The 21,504-nt window shown below is 47.2% G+C and overlaps 1 protein-coding gene across 1 annotated transcript in view; it reads right to left on the reverse strand.

Moving 5' to 3' along the window:
• The window catches only part of SH2B3 (SH2B adaptor protein 3), a 72,604-nt gene extending 61,739 nt beyond the window's left edge, over nt 1-10,865 (reverse strand). The window contains exon 1 of the mRNA XM_028741309.2: nt 10,202-10,865. The gene's annotated coding sequence lies outside the window, so the exon portion shown is untranslated. The remainder of the gene's footprint in view (nt 1-10,201) is intronic.
• Nucleotides 10,866-21,504: the final 10,639 nt, after the last annotated feature.

The raw sequence follows: 21,504 nt of genomic DNA on the forward strand, positions 1-21,504 counted from the left end.
AATCCTTTGATGAGGACTGTGTGATGACAGCATTACATTTTAATGTATATAGGAAGATATTCAGTAGCTCACTAGCTCACAAGCAGAACCAGAAAAGAGAACCAAACAGGAATGTACAGAAGGAAAGAAATTGGCTGCTTGCCTGTACTAACCCCTTGTTTCCACGCTGAGGGAACCCTTTCCCAGAGACAGGCCTGCCACAGAGCATCTTGGCATTGTGGACGGTGCTGGGAAGCCACAAAGTGCACACTGGCCAGGCTTGCTATGTGTCGCCATCGCTCTGAGTGTGCCAGCTCCTCAACCCAACCTTTGGCTGAGAACGAAACTTGAAACATAAGATGGATGCCCACCGTTCCTGATCTACTCGGAGAACCACCAACAAACTTCTGAGAAACACCAACCCATGCCCAGAATGCAGCCAACCTGGGCATTGCAAACAACCACATCCAGGATTCTGTCGCTCACACACTTAGCTGGCTTTCAGCCAACAGGTCGTAAAAATAAATGCTGACCCTGCAAGGAAAAGTAGGGAAAGGTGTATCGTGGAAGTTCACGACAGGACACGGAAAGTTTTCTCCAAAGTGTGCGTATGTTCATGCACGCACACCTTTTCATAAAAGGCCCCTCACTACTAACAAAAATTTGTCATTACAGTCGTACCTTGCTTTTCAAACAGCTTAGTTCTCAAACGTTTTGGCTCCCGAACGCCGCAAACCTGGAAGTAACTGTTCCGGTTTGCGAACTATTTTTTGAAGCCAAATTTCCGACGGGGCCTCCGCGGCTTCCGATTGGCTGCAGGAGGATTCCGTTTGACTTCCAAGGTACGACTGTATTTGTATTGAATTTGGAGAACAGGCAATACCACTGTTGATTGGTGAAGTATGCCTGTTTCCAGCCTCTCAATCTGCAGGCATTCTACAAAGTTTTCAATACTTTAAACATTGGCCTGTTAATTTTGGTAGAACTAAGCAGCCTTCCAAACCCCTCCCCTTGCTGTTTCTTCTCAGCATTTGATAGTCAGAGGTACATTGCCTTGGGCTATGGAGGTTCCATTTAGCTGCCATGGTTAGCGTATCGGACGTGGACACAGGAACCCTGGCTCTGGGCTTCTTACAGTCCTCCGGAATTGCGAGCCACGGCCCTCTGTATCCATCCTTAATCTTCCCGGCATATGATACCAGCAAGTCACAACAAGAGGCTCTGAAACTTCAAAAAGGCCGAGGCAAATCCCTCACAGATGATCCTCCTGGATGTTATCCAGATATGGCATCAGCTCCCAGGGGGATGGGCGGAGAAAAGGGAGACGATCTTTCATTTTAACCTGCAACCCACTGAGGACATTCCAGACAAATAAGCCTTTGAGAAACCCAGTCCGCTCTGCTCTCATATGACCAGAATGAGGGGGGAAAGTGTGCTGGGTTGGGTAAGGCACCAAAATCACAAACCCAACTGCAGAGATTATCCAAAGACCGCTCTTCTTACCCACAAACCTAGTCAATAACAATAAAAACATTTTTTTTAAAGATTAAAAGTGTTGAGCCATAAATAAACTAGCAACGAGCACAAGTTAAATGAGTTCTAGCACTGTCCCGCCCCACTTATATATTTTTTTTTTTTTTTGCATTTATGCACTACAATCCCCACCCACATATGAAGTTTGAAACCAATTACCAATGATCTGGAATGCATAATCCCAGAGGGAGGCACACCCGGTCCCATCCTGACCCACTCTGCCCACAGCGACTTTTCCAGCAGGCAGAGAGAACAGGAGGGTGAGACAATTCACTTGATATATTCCACAATTCACAGAGGGTAAGGCTGTCCGTAGCTATGAGTTGCGATGGTTGCTTCACACCCACCAACATTTCTGCTGTGCTGCGAGATGCAGTGGTAGCCCTTAGCTCAGAGGGCTTTACAAGGAAATGAGGCTAATATGATTGAGGAGGGGATGGGTCTATGGACCACAGCTCCCATCAGCCCCAGCTGGTAATAAATCGGCTAACTAATAATTTGCTGCCCTTTGGGAAGACCCAAATAAGCTACCCGAGGCTGCTGCCTCACTGGGCTTAATGGTAGGGGCCAGCTTAGCCCAAGAGACATTGTTGTTACAGGTGTGTACCTGGACTCCCAGGTACGTAGCCAGCACTCAGGTGTATATTCATATGCACACTGCTGAGAGATTTAGGCTCTTTTGCTGGAGTTGTGATGTGTGCTCGTTTATGGGTGTGTGTCAACAATCTTATAGCCACAAGAAGCTATCACCCGAAGAAATAAAAAAGGCTTGGTTTATTACAAAAAATAGGAGGGACAGAATATATAAAAACACTGCTTTAGGCGGCAAAGTTACAGTCTAAGCAGGTAGCATATAGAGTAACAATATCTAACACATCTTGATTAAGGAGCGGAAGATTCCCTAACTAGTCTAAAAGCCTACAGAAGCATGGGCACGACAATTTTGCCATAAACCCACACTATGAAGAAAAGAAAGTATACCTGCCCTTCAAGCAAAGCAGAGGAGCGTTGAATAAGTTCTGTCCTGTTGGCGCTAGGGGAGCCCAACTAAGCCTTGCATCTACCCGTATTTTTCGCCCTATGGGATGCACTTTTTCCCCTCCAAAAATGAAGGGGAAATGTGTGTGCGTCCTATGGGGCGAATGCAGGCTTTCGCTGAAGCCTGGAGAGCCCCACCGCCAGCCCCACAAGCTCGGGGGACAGCGGGGAGGCGCAGCGGGCCTTTCCCGCTGTCCCCTGACTTGGTTAGAAGGCTGGCGGGGGGGGGGGGGAGAAGCCTGCTCCTCCCCGTTGCCAGCCCCGCAAACTCGGGGGACAGCGGGAGGCGCAGCGCGCCTTTCCCACTGTCCCCCGACTTGGTTAGAAGGCTGGCGGAGGGCTTCCCCCTCCTCCAGCCCCTCAAGCTCCCAGAGCGATGCCAAAGCTGCACGCAGCTTCGGCATTGCTCTGGGTCCTGTTCTGGGGGCTGGCGTCAGGGGAAGCCCGAGCTTCCCCCGCCCCAGCCCCGCGCCTGGGGGGGGAAAATAATTTTTTCCCCTTTGTCCCCCCCCCCCCCAAATCTAGGTGCGTCCTATGGGCCGGTGCGTCCTATAGGGCGAAAAATACGGTATTTTATTTTTTTAATACCCTTTTTGCCAAGGCATGCCAGTGGAGAGGGGAGCGGGTTGTGAAATTTCTATAATTTCCATACATACTCCTGGAATTTCCTGGCCTGGTTCTCACCTTGCCCATCTTAGTGAAGAATGGCTGATGGTGAGCAATTACCTGAAACTAGGCATCTTTGTTTGACATCCTTTACATCACCTTAGCATCACCTTACCATCATGTGGATGGATGAGGAGCTGAGTACAGTCGTACCTTGGGAGTCGCACGGAATCCATTCCGGAAGTCCGTTCGACTTCCAAAATGTTTGGAAACCAAAGCGTGGCTTCTGATTGGCTGCAGGAAGCTCCTGCAGCCAATCAGAAGACGTGGAAGCCCCATTGGACATTTGGATTCCAAAGAACGTTCGCAAACCGGAACACTCACTTCCGGGTTTGCGGCATTCAGGAGCCAAAATGTCCGAGCAGGGCCAGATTTAGGTTTGATGAGGCACAAAGCTACTGAAGGTAATGGGGCCCTTTATATATCCAGCAGTCCTTTGTCAACAACAAACCGTCACTCTTTTTTGTGTTGAATATATGCTATATGGTAATTTATGGACCTAATAGGTATCTAAAGCCATTTGCCACTGTCGCTGTATGTAGGTTTTATTTTATTTGTTTTTTATCATATGTTTTGGAAATGTACATTCAGTTTTTCCCCCCTTTAAATTTTCTGGGGCCCCCCCAAGAGAGTAGGGCCCTAAGCTATAGCTTGTTTAGCTTATACAGTCATACCTCAGGATGAAGTTGCTTCAGGTTGAGCGCTTTCAGGTTGCGCTCTGCGGCGACCCGGAAGTAATGGAACGCGTTACTTTCGGGTTTCGCGCTTGCGCAAACAGTCAAAAGGACGTCACACGAATGCGTGGAAGTGGCGAATCGCAACCTGCACATGCGCAGGCACGGGTTGCGTTCGCTTCAGGATGTGAACGGGGCTCCAGAACAGATCCCATTCGCATCCTGAGGTACCACTGTACGCAAATCCAGCACTGTGTCTGAGTACCACGCCGTTCAGGATCCAAGGTACGACTGCATTTACTTGACAGCTAAATTTGCATGCGTTAATTCTTAAATCAGATGTGTGTGGATATTCCTGAATGCCTTTCAGCAGGGGGCTGGAATCTGGCTGGTTCCATAGTCACCAAAGCGCATCCTGGAGGGTCTCATGTCATATTAGAGTTATGTCAATCTTATGCCATAAACCGTATCATAAATTCAGATTCACGCACACCTCCTTACACTGTGGCTTCTTGCTCTATAATGTGACGCTGCTTTCTGGGAACAGGCCGGGGGACAGCTGCTCCCATAGGTCCCAGCCAGGAGGGCGTCAGACTGCTTCAAAATATTTCTCTTTTCTCCCTTCCTGCACCCTCGCACTTCCCTCCCTCCGTAGGAGCATTCAAGGCCTCTTCTCCAGTTTCCTAGACAGCTAATCCTGGCCCCAGGTTGCTGCAATCCCTTGGCACCTGTAGAGGCCAGTCACCTGTACAGGTGGTGTCATCTTAATATGAATATTGTGGGGTGAGGGGTAGGATAAATGCTCCAACATGGGGCAGAAATCCTAACTTCAGTGGTCTAATGAATCTTCAGCTCCACTTTTTGCTTATTCAGAAGTGTCTTTTCTCACAGAGCATGGCCAAAGATGGTGTTAAGTGGTTAGAGTGTTGGTCTAGGACCACAAGGGTCTGGGTTCAAATCTCTACTCCCTACTCAGCCACAATGCTCCAGAAAATTGCCTTCCAGCCCTAACCCGCCTCACAGGGTTCTTGATAGGGTGGGTGCGTGGGGTGGAAACGAACAACACTCCCTATATCTTGGGCCCTAAATTAATTGCCAATTAAAAGAAAAAGTCCCTGCCCTCCAGGAGCTTACAAATGTCAGTGGCAGGAACAGAGTGAGATGAGTCAATGTGGCCAAAGATCTGAGAATGAAGAGGTTAAATGAACAGCTTTGTGACTGATACTACTACCGCTGTTATTATGAAGAGCCAGATTCACTGACCACCAAGAGTATGGTTCCACGTTCTGATTTAATTCTTCTCTTTCTTCACAGCCCCTAGGATTGTCCTAAGGAGCTACAGATTCTAGCAAGTGATCTGGAAATCCAAAAAACAAGCTAAACTTGGGGGTGGGTGGGTGTTTACATACCTGCGGAAGATACATCATTTCAGCAAAATAAACCCTTAATCTTAATTAATCTGGCTTCTAACAGACACCTAAATATATATCATGATGGGGCTCATCGGCTCTCAACTAACAGACTATTCTCCAAAGCAGAGGGCATCCTCTGCCCCCTAAAAGGGTCTTGCATATTGTTACCTCTTAGATCTAAACCATGGGTAGGCAAACTAAGGCCCGGGGGCCGGATCCGGCCTAATCGCCTTCTCAATCCGGCCCATGGACGGTCCGGGAATCAGCATGTTTGTACATGAGTTGAATGTTTCCTTTTATTTAAAATGCATCTCTGGGTTATTTGTGGGGCCAGCCTGGTGTTTTTACATGAGTAGAATGTGTGCTTTTATTGAAAATGCATCTCTGGGTTATTTGTGGGGCATAGGAATTCCTTCATTTTTTTCTTCAAAATATAATCCGGCCCACCACATGGTCTGAGGGACGGTGGACCAGCGCACGGCTGAAAAAGTTTGCTGTCCCCTGAACTCTAAACCATACAGTTAAAGCACATTGTGTTTGCTGGGATGGAGAGGGTCACAAGGTGACTTAAAAGAGCCTTCACAAGAGTAGCATTGGGTGTAAGAGGAATAGTGATAACGGGGGAGAGATTTGGGTCAGCCGGCCTAATTTGGATCACCCTGAACCAGAAAACACAGCCGTCCTTCAAAATCTGCACTTCACAGAATTTTGTGGTGCAGTTCTCCGGCCAAATTTATATATACTAAGGGGAAGATTGCCTAACACCATCCATAGCAATGAAATAACACCCCAATGCATTATGCTAGGCGGGGCGAAATTACATTTTAAAATGGTGGTTATTAGGAACGATTCACAATAAACTTCCAGAGAAAAAAGTCGCAGCAGCAACAACAACAACAAAAGAGCTGTTGGAAATCAAAAATTTGCCCACCTGTGGCTGGAGAATTTCCGTACGTGCAGCTTATTGGGGGGGGGGGGGTAGAGAGAAAAATTCATTCTCTGTCCTGCAGCCCTGAAAGGCATAGCAAGGCCATTGGCCATCTTTTGCAGCAGGGCAGCCTAGCAAAGGCCAAAGGATCACACCAACCAATTCTTCTTTTTCCAAATACACTCAGAACACAGACTTTCAAGAATCTCTCAGTGGATTTAAGGGGAGACACAGGAAATGACTGACAACTAAAGCCTTTTTTTGTTTCTGTTTTTCAGAGATGGGTCAAATGCAAACTAATGGCTGGACTAATTCCACAAAGGCACATACATTAGCATTGCACATAGAAAAGAGAAGCCTGACATTCTCAGCTTTAATTTACGTAGTTTGTGGGTTTTTAGGTTTTTTTTTCAAGTTTCTAGTCATTGAAGAGGAAGGGTTGCTGCAACCTTATTTGGCAGTGGGGCAGGGAAGATTTTTTTTGGGGGGGGGGGTGTTCAAGATTGTGTCAGTCTAGGGCCAAAGGGCCCCAGTGGGGAGGGGGGGGTTACATGAAGGAACTGGGAACACCCATTTGAGAGGCTGAAATTTTGCTGCCATTGGATGTGTAATGTATTGGTTGTATTTATTTATTCTGCCCATTTATACAGCCTGACTTTTAAAAGTCATTCGCCCCCCACCACATCTCGCATCTCAGTTCTTCACAACTATCAACACCTGTAAGATTTCTCCTGCCACACGTGCGGTTAAGAGTTGCCAACTTTTCACCTTTTATACAGGCAGAAATCTAGCAGACAAAAGGTCTTCCCGGCACGGAGAGGAAAAGTTAAGAGAGGAAAAGTGTCTCCGTGTATTGTGTTCTATTTTAGCTGCCCAATCAAAAAGACAGAGGTTCCCTGGCCCAATCTGGCAACCCTCAAAGCAGCAACACATTTTGCATCGAGGTGCATGGAGGCCACCCCATGGCAGGCAGCAGGGAGAGGGGACCCCCCCCCCAACTTAGGGGTGGCAGGTTCAAATACCGACCAGCTTGTTAAATCAAATTACCTAGTCAGGGGGAGTTGAATCTTCAATATTTCACGTTTGGATTTTCAATTAAAACCCTTCCCTGGAAAGGCTAATGTTTGAATGACGACTGGTCTGGGAAAAGTATTGGGCAGATGCCCTGATCGGATTTTATCTGGACTGAATGGACTGGGCATTTGCATGCAGCGGGAAGATTTTTGGATTTGGCAGAAACCTCCGTCTGTGAAGAGATGCTGCGAAGCTACGGAGGGGAATCTTGGACTTAAAAATCACACAGAAGCACACTGTTTCGAGCTATCTCGCTTGCCGGAACAACTCAGAGGCTGCGGAAAATACAGTGGTACCTCGGGTTAAGTACTTAATTTGTTCCAGAGGTCCGTTCTTAACCTGAAACTGTTCTTAACCTGAAGCACCACTTTAGCTAATGAGGCCTCCTGCTGCTGCCGCACCGCTGGAGCACGATTTCTGTTCTCATCCTGAAGCAAAGTTCTTAACCCGAGGTACTATTTCTGGGTTAGCGGAGTCTGTAACCTGAAGCGTATGTAACCTGAAGCATGTGTAACCCGAGGTACCACTGTAATGAGGATTAACATCAGAATGGCTTATGGGAACTATTGGGAATGATTATGAAAAGCAGTAGAAGTATGAGGTGATCAGATCCGCCGCCCCCCGACCTCAGACCATGGTGAAGTCCCCCCGAAAAATTTTATAATTTGGCATAATATTTGGTCTGTTTGGTTATTGAATAATATGCATAATTTGGAATATATGATGTGGTTTGACGATTGTTAAAATGGAAAATTTAAAAAATATTATTAAAAATAATAATAATAGGGGTGGCAGGTTCATATATTTAAAAGGGGTGGGGGTCTGGGGAAGGTCTCCCAGGCACGAGATTGTATATTCAATTGGTCCAAGATTCCAGCGGCCAGATTCCTGGCTGGGTTGCTTTCACATCTCATAGAACTCTCCTTGTAAAATAGCTGGACTGATTCCTGGCCCAATTCAAGGTGCTCACATCCCAAACACCTCAAAGACCACCTACGGACTAAGGTTACCAGACGTCCCCGTTTCCCAGGGTCAGTCCCCGGATTTACAAACCAGTCCCCATACAAAATCCATTGAAGTTGAAAAGTGTCCCCACATTCATTGAAAAATAATCTGGTAAGCTTGCTGCAGACCCTCTCCGGTACCAAGATAAACCACCCTTTGGGGTAGTTCTATCACGCTCAGAATTTCAGGGTTACTGGGTGGCCCAGGGGGAGAGGGCATTCCCCATAGCAGCCCCTAAATTGTGGGGCTCCCTCCCCACAGAGATGCGCCTGTCTGGCACCTTCATTGTACAGCATACAACTTGCGGTGAATGCTGAAGATTCACTTCTCGATCCCGGCTTTTGGCGCTTGAGATGTGGTTATTTCTAGATCCCCCTTTATTTCTGGGATTTTAAGTTCCTTCAAACGGTTATGCCTTCTGTCTTGCAGTTATTCTTACAGATCATGGTTTGGTAATTATTATTAAGAGTGAATTTCTGTTTGCTGATGTTTTTTGAGAGTTAATTTTATTGTGCTCTATTATATGCCGATAGATTATTGACTATTACAGTGGTACCTCGGGTTAAGTACTTAATTCGTTCCGGAGGTCCGTTCTTAACCTGAAACTGTTCTTAACCTGAAGCACCACTTTAGCTAATGGGGCCTCCTGCTGCCACCGCGCCGCCGGAACACAATTTCTGTTCTCATCCTCAAGCAAAGTTCTTAACCTGAAGCACTATTTCTGGGTTAGCGGAGTGTGTAACTTGAAGCGTACGTAACCTGAAGCGTATGTAACCCGAGGTACCACTGTATTCCATTTAATATAAGTTGTCCCGCTTTAAAGTTACGTTTTATTACGATTTTTGTTCTAAGGCGTGTGTTCTTTGTTGTATATTTTGTTGCTTGTGCGTAGCAATACAGAAAGGCGGTATACAAGTTAAAAGTGAAATGAAATGTTCTAATTGCTGTAACCACCCCAAAATCTTGGGGTGAATTGTGTGTGTGGGGGGGAATAATAAGTGCTCCTACACTAATGATAACAATAATAAGCATTGAGGGAGGCAAGATGGCAGATCACAGCCATTCCCCAATGTATGCAGGAGAGCAGGGGAAAGTACCGTATTTTTTGCTCCATAACACTCACGTTTTTCCTCCTAGAAAGTAAGGGGAAATGTCTGTGCGTGTTATGGAGTGAATGCCTGCGGGTGGTGGTGGTGGTGGGGATCTGCTGCAGTCGTGAGCAGAAGATCCATGGTTCCCCTTCCTTCCCTCCTCCGTGGTTACAAAGCATGGATCCACATGGATCCTCAGGATTTTTGATTTGGGCTACTCCAAACTCACTGTCAGATCACATGTCTGTGGCCACAGCATGAACCACAAAAATCATATATCCACTATATATCCATTTTTTTCTTGTTTTCCTCCTCTAAAAACTACGTACGTGTTATGGTATGGTGCGTGTTATAGAGCGAAAAATACGGGTAGTTGCAAAAATCCTGCACTCTTCACATCTAAACCCAGCTGTCAGAAATCCAACAGGGGCAGCTTTCCCATCCGGACTAATTTCCATGCTGCCTGCCTCCTGACGGTGCTCAGCTCAGCCTGCCCACCCCTTCATATCCTGAGCTAACAGCTCCTCAGTGCTAAGGAATGGGCACTCTGTCCATGCTCAGGGGCACTCTTTTTATGTACTACAGCACAGGGGAAAAACCCAGTTTTTTTGGGGGGGGGGCTCGTGTTTTGTCCCCGAGCGATCAACTTTGAACAAAATACACGAAGATGCCCTTTTTATTGCAAGGGTGGAGAGAGATAGACCTCAAACAAGTAAACCCAAACTCGAAGTATTTCCCGGAGCTGAGGCGCGCTAGGGAAGAGAAAGGGGGAGCGGGAAAAAGGGGGGGGGGTCCCCTTACCTGTAGGAGAAGCCGGCGCTCGCCCCGTGGCCCATGGTGCGCCTTGCCCGGCGCCCGTCCGCCCACAGCCCTCGCCGGGGCGGCAGCAGCAGCGAGGAGAGTCCGCCTCGTCGAGAGACAAGGCGGTGGCGAAGGGACCGAGCTCGCCTCGCCCCCTCCAGGCGCCCGGGCGGCGGTGGCGACGCCTTTTTCGGGCGGTTATGTAAAAGGCAGCCCGGGTCCGGGAAGGAAGGAGGAGCCGCCCCTCGGGGGCCGCGGGAGAGCCGGGCGGGCCGCGCGCTCTGGCGGCGAAAGGCTCCTCGGGGCGCGTCGCCGTCGGAGGGAGAAGTTGGCGCTCTGGCGCGGCGCTCGGAGAAGCGCCGGGGCGCGCAGGGAAACTTCCTAGCGCCGAGTTTCGGTCCTCGACGGCGGAAGGCGGCCGGGGTTGTGTAAGCGAGAGGGCCGCCGAGCCGCTCCGCCGCCCCGCATCTTTCCCACCCTCGGAGGCGGCTCTTCGCCTCGCCAGGAAACGGCGCGCAGGGGCGGAGGAGAAAGCGCGGAGAGGCGGCCGAGAGCGCACAGGAGTTGGAGAGGTCGCAGGGCTCCCCACGCGCCCCTGCTCGCCGGCTCCGTAGGGGAAGAGGGCTACTCTCTGCCTACACAAGGCTCCGGGTTCAAGTCCCCGGAGAGCTGCTGTCGGCCCGTGTCGGTAATGCTAGTCTGGATGGGCTCTGTATGAGGCAGCGCCTTGTTGGAGGAAGGGCGCAGTGGCAGAGCAGCAGCAGAAGGCTCGGGTTCCCTCGTCAGCATCTGAAAACCCGAAGTGCTGCTGCCCATCCGTGTCGGCAATACCAGTCTGGGTGGACTTCGTATAAAGCAGCTTCTTGCTAGGGAAAGGGCCGAGCAGCTTGCAGAAAGCTCGGATCCAGTCCCCCCAAAGTACTGCTGCCAGCCAGTGTTGACAAAACTGGCCTGGATGGGCTCTGTGTGAGTGAGGCAGCTTGTTGTTAGGGCGTAGCGCAGTGGCAGGGCAGCAGCTTTGCTTGCAGAAGGCTCTGGGTTCAGTCCTTAGCACCTGAAATCCTGGAGAATGCTGCCAGCCAGTGTCAGCAATACTAGTCTGGGCGGACCAGCAGCTTGAAGCAGGATAAGGCAGCTGCTTTTTTCCATTCAACATATTTTAACTGAAATTTTAACAGACATAAAAGAGATGTGCAACATTTGTTGTTGTTTAGTCGTTTAGTCGTGTCCGCCTCTTTGTGACCCCATGGGCCAAAGCACGCCAGGCACTCCTGTCTTCCACTGCCTCCCGCGGTTTGGTCAAACTCATGCTGGTAGCTTCGAGAACACTATCCAACCATCTCATCCTCTGTCGTCCCCTTCTCCTTGTGCCCTCCATCTTTCCCAACATGAGGGTCTTTTCCAGGGAGTCTTCTCTTCTCATGAGGTGGCCAAAGTACTGGAGCCTCAGCTTCAGGATCTGTCCTTCCAGTGAGCACTCAGGGCTGATTTTCCTTAAGAAGGGATAGGTTTGATCTTCTTGCAGTCCATGGGACTCTCAAGAGTCTCCTCCAGCACCATAATTCAAAAGCATTAATTCTTCGGCGATCAGCCTTCTTGATGGTCCAGCTCTCACTTCCATACGCCACTACTGGGAAAACCAGAGCTTTAACTATATGGACCTTTGTTGGCAAGGTGATGTCTCTGCTTTTTAAGATGCTGTCTAGGTTTGTCATTGCCTTTCTCAAGAATGTGCAACATACAACATGAATAAAAACCTTTTGTCACATCAACAAAGCGAAGAGTTATTTGCAAGCAACCTTTACTTTTTTCTGGCTGGGAGTCCAGGAGAGAGGGGCCCGGAGTGGGGGGGAGTGAGAGAGTAAAATAAGGAGATAGAGAAGGAAAATTCAGTCCGGTTCTACCACATTAAGAAGGCATCCTCTCCAGAATGAAGCATCACCTCTAGGACATCGCAAGCTTTGCTGTTTGTTTACAAAGTTGATGAAAAGTTGCCAGATTACTAAAAACTGGCCTTTTTTGGTTGTGCCTCACATCAGCCGAGCCGTGCCAGTTTTTCGTACAGGGTGGCGCGCCAAACTCTATGAAGCCACTTGTTGGAAGCCACCCAGAGCGGCTGGGGCAACCTAGTAGGATGGGCAGGATAAAATTATTATTATTATTATTATTATTATTATTATTATTATTATTATTATTATATTACTTGTGGTATGACAATGTAGTTTGCATCTTTCCAATGATTTGCTAATTCTGATCTAGCAGCTGCCTGCAGCAACGCTGATTGAGGTTTTGTGTTAACAATTGCCAATAATGTAAGGTTACCAGATTTTTTTTCAATGAATCCGGGGACAGTTTTCAACTTCAATGGATTTTGTATGGGGACTGATTTGTAAATCCGGGGACTGTCCCTGGGAAACGGGGATGTCCGGCAACCTTACAATAATGCTATCATGGGTCCTGAAATCATCACCCATCATCACTTTTAATTTGTATACCGCCTTTCTCTCTTACAATACTCAAGGCGGTTTACAAGCTGAAGAAACAAAGAATGTACACCTTATAGCAATCTAATGCAATACAAAAATGTGATAATAAAACAGCTTTAAAATAAGCAATCTACATCAAATAATGTAACATTCAACAATCATTAGAATAGTATAGAATAATAATATCAGCATATAAAAATTAAATAGAAACCCACTCTTAACAATTACAATACAGTGGTGCCCCGCAAGACGAATGCCTCGCAAGACGAAAAACCCGCTAGACGAAAGGGTTTTCCGTTTTTCGATGCGCTTCGCAAGACAATTTTCCCTATGGGCTTGCTTCACAAGACAAAAACGTCTTGCAAGTTTGTTTCCTTTTTCTTAAAACCGTTAATACAGTTGCGACTTGACTTCGTTTCCGTCTTGTGAGTCTTGCGATTTTTTTCGCTTCCCCCCCTTTTTCTAAGCCGCTAAGCCGCTAATAGTCGTTTAGTCGTGTCCGACTCTTCGTGACCCCCTGGACCAGAGCACGCCAGGCACTCCTGTCTTCCACTGCCTCCCGCAGTTTGGTCAAACTCATGTTAGTAGCTTCGAGAACACTGTCCAACCATCTCGTCCTCTGTCGTCCCCTTCTCCTTGTGCCCTCCATCTTTCCCAACATCAGGGTCTTTTCCAGGGAGTCTTCTCTTCTCATGAGGTGGCCAAAGTATTGGAGCCTCAGCTTCAGGATCTGTCCTTCCAGTGAGCACTCAGGGCTGATTTCCTTCAGAATGGAGAGGTTTGATCTTCTTGCAGTCCATGGGACTCTCAAGAGTCTCCTCCAGCACCATAATTCAAAAGCATCAATTCTTCGGCGATCAGCCTTCTTTATGGTCCAGCTCTCACTTCCATACGTCACTACTGGGAAAACCATAGCTTTAACTATATGGACCTTTGTTGGCAAGGTGATGTCTCGGCTTTTAGACAATCCTAAAATAGATGGAACAACAGCAGCCTAACTCCAGGTAAGGCGGTTTCCTAGGTTCCTAACCAGATGGACCGACCCGCAACTTGGGACAGTCTGAAAAAGAGTTTGGACAAATTAACGGAAGGAGCCTCTTAATGCTTACTTGATTGGATATCTAAGACCTTAAAAAGACATATCTAAGACCTTGAAAAGGGACGCGGGTGGCACTGTGGGTTAAACCACAGAGCCTAGGACTTGCCAATCAGAAGGTCGGCGGTTCGAATCCCTGTGATGGAGTGAGCTCCCGTTGTTCAGTCCCAGCTCCTACCCACCTAGCAGTTCGAAAGCACGTCAAAGTGCAAGTAGATAAATAGGTACCGCTCCGGTGGGAGGGTAAATGGCGCTTCTGTGCGCTGCTCTGGTTCGCCAGAAGCGGCTTAGTCATGCTGGCCACACGACCCGGAAGCTGTACGCCGGCTCCCTTGGCCAATAAAGTGAGATGAGCACTGCAACCCCAGAGTCGGCCACGACTGGACCTAATGGTCAGGGGTCCCTTTACCTTTAAGACCTTAAAATTCTCATAACACAGATATACCCATTCATGAGAAAGGCTTCAGGAGCAAACGCCAAGGAAAAATCTGTACCTGCTGCCTTGCGGACATCTTTGGGAGAAGGAAGGGCTCAGGAGTAAGCCTGGTTAAGATCCGGAGGAGAGTCCCTAAGACAGTTGGGTTGCAGTTTTTACAGCTCCTTCTCGCAACTCCTGCAGACAAGCTGGTGCCAAATGTATCGCTCGGCTTTCCGTCCTGATTCTTCCAACATTCAGCTTCGTGGGATGCTTCCGAGTCCTAGAGTTACGAGAAAGAGGAAAACTTTTCTCTGCTTTCTCCAGGCCAGGGTTGTAAAGGCCTGTGTCCAAATCAGAGAATTGTAGAGTTGGAAGGGACCGCAAGGGTCATCTAGTCCAACCCTCTGCAGTGCAAACACTGAGTGGTGGGTGTGTTTTTTTGGTCCAGAGCTTTCCCCACAATAACTCACTCGTTAGCGTTTAACCAGGCAGAGGGCCTTCTCGGTAGTGGCGCCCGCCCTGGAACGGCCTCCCATCAGATGTCAAGGAAATAAACAACCACCTGACTTTTAGAAGACGTCTGAAGGCAGCCATGTATCGGGAAATTTCTAATGTCTGATGTTTTACAATTCTTTATGTGTGCTGTAAGCTGCCCAGAGCGGCTGGGGAAACCAGCCAGATTGGTGGGGTATAATAATAATAATAATAATAATAATAATAATAATAATAATACTACAGTTATACCTCGGGTTAAATATGCTTCAGGTAGAGCGTTTTCAGGTTACGCTCCGCGGCGACCCGGAAGTAGCGGAACACGTTACTTCCGGGTTTTGCCGCTCGCGCAGGCGCTCAAAACGACATCACGCGCATGCGCAGAAGCGGTGCATTCTACTCAGGATGCGAACGGGGCTCCGGAATGGATCCCGTTCACATCCAGAGGTACCGCTGTAATTATCATCATCCTCATCATCAGAGCAAACATCAGTTCAGGTTTTTCACTTGCATTTGCTCCAATTCAGCTTTAAACTCCAAGGGAAAACTGTGGACTAAAAAAAAAAAGGGGGGGTGGTCAGACATGGAGCTTTAAAGCGCAGAGTGTACCTGGAAAGAGTGGGAGAAAGGAGAAGCCCTTGCTCTCTTTTCCTCCAAACTGAAAAGTCCCAAACAATGCAGCCTGGCTTTCTTTCACCATGGGGAGTCGCTCCACCCCTTGATCATTTTGGTTACTCAGCAAGGGACGGTCAGGGGGCCCTCCCCCCTCCCCAGCCCAGTGGGAAGAGCAGGGGCGAGAGTCTGTAGCAACATTGCAGCCAGCAGGAAGAGCAAACCTCACGCCTTCTCCATGCGTTAGGCACAACCTAAAAATAACCCGAAATTCCAAGGAAAACAGCTGCCATTCCAACTCCTGTGTTTCAAGAACAAGAGGCCACCGTGACCCCCCCAGAGAAAGAGGAGCTGTGCAAAAAAGGTTGTTTTCATCGTGTGCTGGGTTTTTTTGTTTTTGGCACTTCCCCCCTCCTTTTTCAGTGTATAATCTCACCCACTCCTCTCTTAAGAAGTGAGAATTTGCAATGGCAGGTTTACAGTTTGCAGCGTCCGTATGTTGTCTTTAAAGCAAAGCGAGCGTAAAGCATTTGCGTACAAGTAAATAATAATTTACGCGGGTGGCGGTGTGGGTTAAACCACAGAGCCTAGGACTTGCCGATCAGAAGGTCGGTGGTTCGAATCCCCGCGACGGGGTGAGCTCCCGTTGCTCGGTCCCAGCTCCTGCCAACCTAGCTAGCAGTTCGAAAGCACGTAAAAGTGCAAGTAGATAAATATGTAAAAGTGCAAGTAGATAAATAAAGTAGATAAATAGGTACCACTCTGGCGGGAAGGTAAACGGCGTTTCCATGCGCTGCTCTGATTCGCCAGAAGCGGCTTAGTCCTGCTGGCCACATGACCTGGAAGCTGTATGCCGGCTCCCTCGGCCAATAAAGCGAGATGAACGCCGCAACCCCAGAGTCGTCCGCGACTGGACCTAATGGTCAGGGTTCCCTTTACCTTTACCTTTAAATAATAATGACTAAAATAAGAAGTTGTGCCAGAAACCCCACCAACCACCTACACAGGACAGAGTTTGTAAATAAACAAGTCTCAAGCGCCACCTGGTGGCCGCCACCATGATTGCTCTGAGCAAACGGAAACCATCAGAAAATGTACCACAAATACAGCGGGCCCGTAATTTACGTTCACAACTTTATGCAGGTGGGGAATAAATAAGTAAACAGAGAGCGATGCAAACATTAGAATACAAACGCATTTGCAGAAAAACATATGCAATTCGTTTCAATAATGCACTATTATGCCTTACTTATTGTTTATAGTTTTAGCTACATAAAATTATAAAATCCAATAAAAATATTGCAGATAAATCGATCAATGCACAAAGCAATCCCCAACAGCAGCAGTAGAAATATCGTGCAGAAAAAATCAGCCTGGATAGCGCAGTAGGTTAAGAGCGTGGAGCTGACAATGGCAAGGTTGCAGGTTTGATCCCCGTATGCGACAGCTGAATATTCCAGCATTGCAGGGGTCTGGACTAGAGCCTTAGGGTCCCTTCCAACTCTATGATTCTATGAAGTCACAGGAAATGACATCATCATTGTAGTTCACCAACAGCCTGGGAGCAAAAGGTGTTTTTTTCCCGGAACCAAAATGAGGGGACCTTACTTATGTTTAGCGTTGATCCAAAAGTTTATGCAACTGCCACCATATCACTCCTAATACCTTTACTAGGGGCTGTGCCCCTGCTCATTCTGCTCACCAACCCCACTGCCACCACCACCCCACATTAACCTTCTAGAGCTTCCCCTTCTCACCTCACGCAACTACTAAGCTTGCTTTTCACCTTTCCAACCCCATTCCTTCACAGAAATCCAGGACTGTGGTGCAGCACTACCAAACATCCAATGGGGGCTGTGCGACGACAACCTTCCATTTTTATGTATATAGGAAGATAACTCGGAGATGCAGCCAAGGGCAGTTCAAGACGTTTTGCTTCGACATACAGAAGCTAACCTGATAGACAGCTGAATCTTCAAAGCTGATGATGGGATCACATACTGCACCAAATCCAAAAGCAGCAGACTATCTCAGTGGGGCTGAAGGAGGCAGCTCTGTCTCCAAATAAACTCAGTGTTGCTTCTCGCCCATCTGCCACCTGAGGCTGCCATTTTGCCTAATAGTTGGGCTGGGCCTGCATGCAGCTGCAAAGGCTGATCACGTTGGAGCCTACATTTGCTATCTTAAAGCAAAACAAAACAAAACCAGGCACCTACAGAAACTTTTTCAAAGTTTTAAGTCCCCCTCCCTTTTTTTTTTTTACGTCTCTGCTGAAAAAAGGCTCTCAGGCACTCCCTGTTCTCAGGCTAACAATCTAGACATGACACAGGAAGAAAAGGGATTAGGAGGCTGGAGGAAAAATGTAAGCACAAGCACTGTTTTTTAGTTACGGATGTTATGTAATGGCCAGCTGGAATGGAAAGCGTTTGAGCCCAAAGTTGCTGCACTTTCAGCAGCACTGACCAAGATAGCCTGCAGATGCTTCTCTGTCTCTCTCTGCTTTCTATAGTTATGAAATGTGTCTGTAGATTCCGGCCGGTTGCATGCAAAGGGGTTCAACAGGCTGTGTCCGATTGTGAGTTGCTGGAGGAGGCAGTGGCGTTCATCAGTTGTATCTCCCTTAGTAGTGTCGCAGGAAACCCCCCCCCCCAATCATTCAGTTTGTACAAGCTACACACACACACACACACACACCATACGCTATGCTTCATAGAAAATCAACCACACATCGGATCTGCACCGTTCCACTTTTATTTTACTCCATAAAGGAAGGACTACAAAATGGGGAAGGTTTGATACAGGGCAGCCATAATCCCTTGAGCATACCAGCACATAACAGGAGCCCTGCCCAGTTGCTATGCCAACCCTGATGGTCCTAGACAGAAGACCACCAAGGTCACAAAGAACTTGCATATAGGAGTGGATTCAGCACGGACTGGAACAAAGGACAATGATCAGCTCTTCCCTCTGGGGGCAGGAAACTGCCAACTCCCCTTTGTCACCTGGAAAGTACTCATGGGGAGGGGGAAAGGAGGAACCAGCCAGGTGACAGGACACTCAGGTTACCACCACAACTCCTCCCTCAACCCCTCCTTTTTGTGATGTAGTTGTGATGTAGTTTTAGGGGTGTAGTTTGGGGGATTAGTAACTAATAAAAGTTGGGGTCTTCTTTTGTTCTGAGCTTCCATTTTGTTTCACCTAGTAGCAGGTGGGAGTCCTGTCGCGACAGTCTTCAATAAAGACCAAGCCTACTGGCTGCTGTTTTGCTCTGGTATTCCTGTCTGGTGTCCTTGGTTTTTTGTCCAAGGCAGCCCTCAGATTTCTCCGTTAACAGTAGTCTCTAGGCCTCCACAGATATCTCACCTGACTCGCTGCTAGTGTCAGCCTCTGACACCAGCTCTGTCCTGTCCTCGAGTGAGGCCAGGGCTGCAGGCAGCCAGAATACTGTTATGATAAGCTGTATGGGGCTCAAACAAGTCAATTCATTCCCTCCACTCGCATTTTCCGATTTCCTTTTCCAAATGGTATTCAATATCCTGTGATTCCTGGTGATTACTGACTCATTTCCCACAAGCTGCCCTTTTCCACCTGGCCTGACAAGCTACACTTCTCCTCGCCTCCCCAACAACTTAATTTTAAAAAAGCATTTCTGTACAGCCGTAGCAGAAACTGTTAGGACTGTGTGCAATGCTGAAAGCACAAAACTAAAACAGTACAGTTAATCATTATACTGGCCGGCAACACCTGCAAAGTCTGCTGACATATATTTTTTTAAAAGGTCTCCCACAGCCTGGAACCAGCAACACAAAATGCCCAACTTCCAGCTGAGTTCTGTTGGGCTTCTGTGACCTGGGTGACCCTCCTCTGGATAATTTCAGTCATCAAGCGGGGATATAAAAGCTCAGGTGGTCCTTAAGGTATCTCAGGCTCAAATTGCACAGGGCGTTGCATGCTGACCCAAGGACCTTGAGACTGGCTCGGCGCTAGATGGGCAGCCAGCGAGCGCAGATATTTCAGCAAGGGAGTCCCACTGGTTACAGTTTCACCAATTAAATGATGTTTTCAAGACAGATGAAAAGAAAGGTTTTAGTTGTGAAATACAGTGGTACCTCAGGTTAAGTACTTAATTCATTCCGGAGGTCCGTTCTTAACCTGAAACTGTTCTTAACCTGAAGCACCACTTTAGCTAATGGGGCCTCCTGCTGCTGCCGCACTGCCAGAGCACGATTTTTGTTCTTATCCTGAAGCAAAGTTCTTAACCCGAGGTACTATTTCTGGGTTAGCGGAGTCTGTAACCTGAAGCATATGTAACCTGAAGCGTATGTAACCTGAGGTACCACTGTATCAATATTTCAAAAAGATCTGTTAGAAAATAATGTTAAATTACTGTCCAGGATGTACAGCTTGATTCTAGAGTGGCATACAAAAGATGAACAGGTCAAGTCAGTAATGATACACTGGACAAAGGACCCGGGACATAATATTCAGATAGTAGATTGGGAAAGGCCATGTAAAACAGATTTGAAATTTACGGCATTGAAAGAAAATGTACTGGTGGTATTTAACCCCTACCAAGTTGGCAAAAATGTATAGGCCAACTACAAATACTTGTTGGAAATGTAAAGAAAAAGAAGGTACCTTTTATCATATGCGCTTTACTTGTAAGGTAATACTGTAAAAGCTTTATGGGAGATGATACAGTACAATGAAATGAAGAAAATGTTTAAAATAACTTTTGTTAAGAAATTAGAAGCTTTTCTATTAGGAATTACAGGTACTGATATCCCAAAGGAGCAGAAGAGACTTTTAATGTATGGAACAACAGCCGCCAGGATGTTATTAGTTCAGAGATGGAAAGAAGAGAAAGACCCTACCAGGGAGGAATGGCAAACGAAGCTGATGGACTATGCTGAGATGGCAAAATTGACTGCAAAACTCAGAAACCAAGAGGATAAAAACTTTATAAAAGAATGGGGAATATTTGTAAGTTATTTAGGAGACCACTGTAAGCAGATGGAAACATTAGCAGGATTTTGATCTCACTTGTAGTTCAATAATTACCATGGTAATTATTCAATGGTAATTATTCAATGGTAATTATTCAATGGTAATCAAACAATGGTTTGATATAGAAATTGGTGCATGAAAGAATATGCAGTACTAAATGTTTAAAATGGGACCCTATGGAGGGGATGGGGGGAAGCCTTGAGATTCGGAGGAATCTCTTTATACAAATAAACTTTTTGATTCTTTTGCCCCCCAGGGGTGATAGGATGCTAGAAACAGAGGATCAAAAAGAGAAAAAAAACCTAAACAACAAAACAGATCCCAAATGAGCCAGCTGGACCATCACAAACAAGATCAATCAATTTTAAAAATGAAAGGTACATCCTTTAATATTCAACCTCCTACAAGAGACAGCGAGGACTCCGTTTCTGCGGAAGAACAAGCCTTAATAAACCGTTTCTGGTCACTGCAGCCCTCAGCCCAAAATGAAATCTTGGACAGACTAGACATTCTCAGAAGTAGACTGGTCAAGAAGAACGAGCACAATGAGACATCGGAGGAACTATATTTTTGGCCCATATCCCCTAACTGCTTAGTGGATAAGAGGAAGGTGGGAGGCTGATTCAAATGCATAGATCCAGATCTGCAAACACAGCAAACATTGATGTATGACAAAGCAGGATTAAAGCAGGAAGACAAACACCTGAGATCATGGCTTAGTTACCTTAAGTTGTCCCCAAACGAATTATACATCTCCGACTCCAAACCCCATCCCCAAGACGCCGAAAATTGAGGAACACTGTAACCTCATCAAGCAGATGTCCATTGATAGAGCCAATGGGAGTGTTTTTTTTAGAAACAAAAGGGTTTCGTTGTTTATAACTTTGCATTTGCAAAACCAATCAAAAGATTTTTTTAAAAAGCAAGAAAAAGGCAAGGGAGCACCATGTCCCTGACCAGATGCCCCCATCAGCAATTGGGCAGTTGCACTCTGCACCCGCAGGAGCTTCCAGACCAGACCAGACCCCGAGTGCAGCCCCACACAGAGCGCATTGCGGCAATCCAGCTTCCAGGTTACCAAGGCATGGAATACAGCAGCCAAGGGATCCTGATCTTGATGCAGCCATAGCTGATGTACCAGACACAGCTAGTAAAATAAAATGTCTTCCTGGCCACCAAGGTCACCTGGGCA

This window comes from Podarcis muralis, chromosome 7 (assembly GCF_964188315.1).
Source record: "Podarcis muralis chromosome 7, rPodMur119.hap1.1, whole genome shotgun sequence".
Taxonomy (NCBI): Eukaryota; Metazoa; Chordata; class Lepidosauria; order Squamata; family Lacertidae; genus Podarcis; species Podarcis muralis.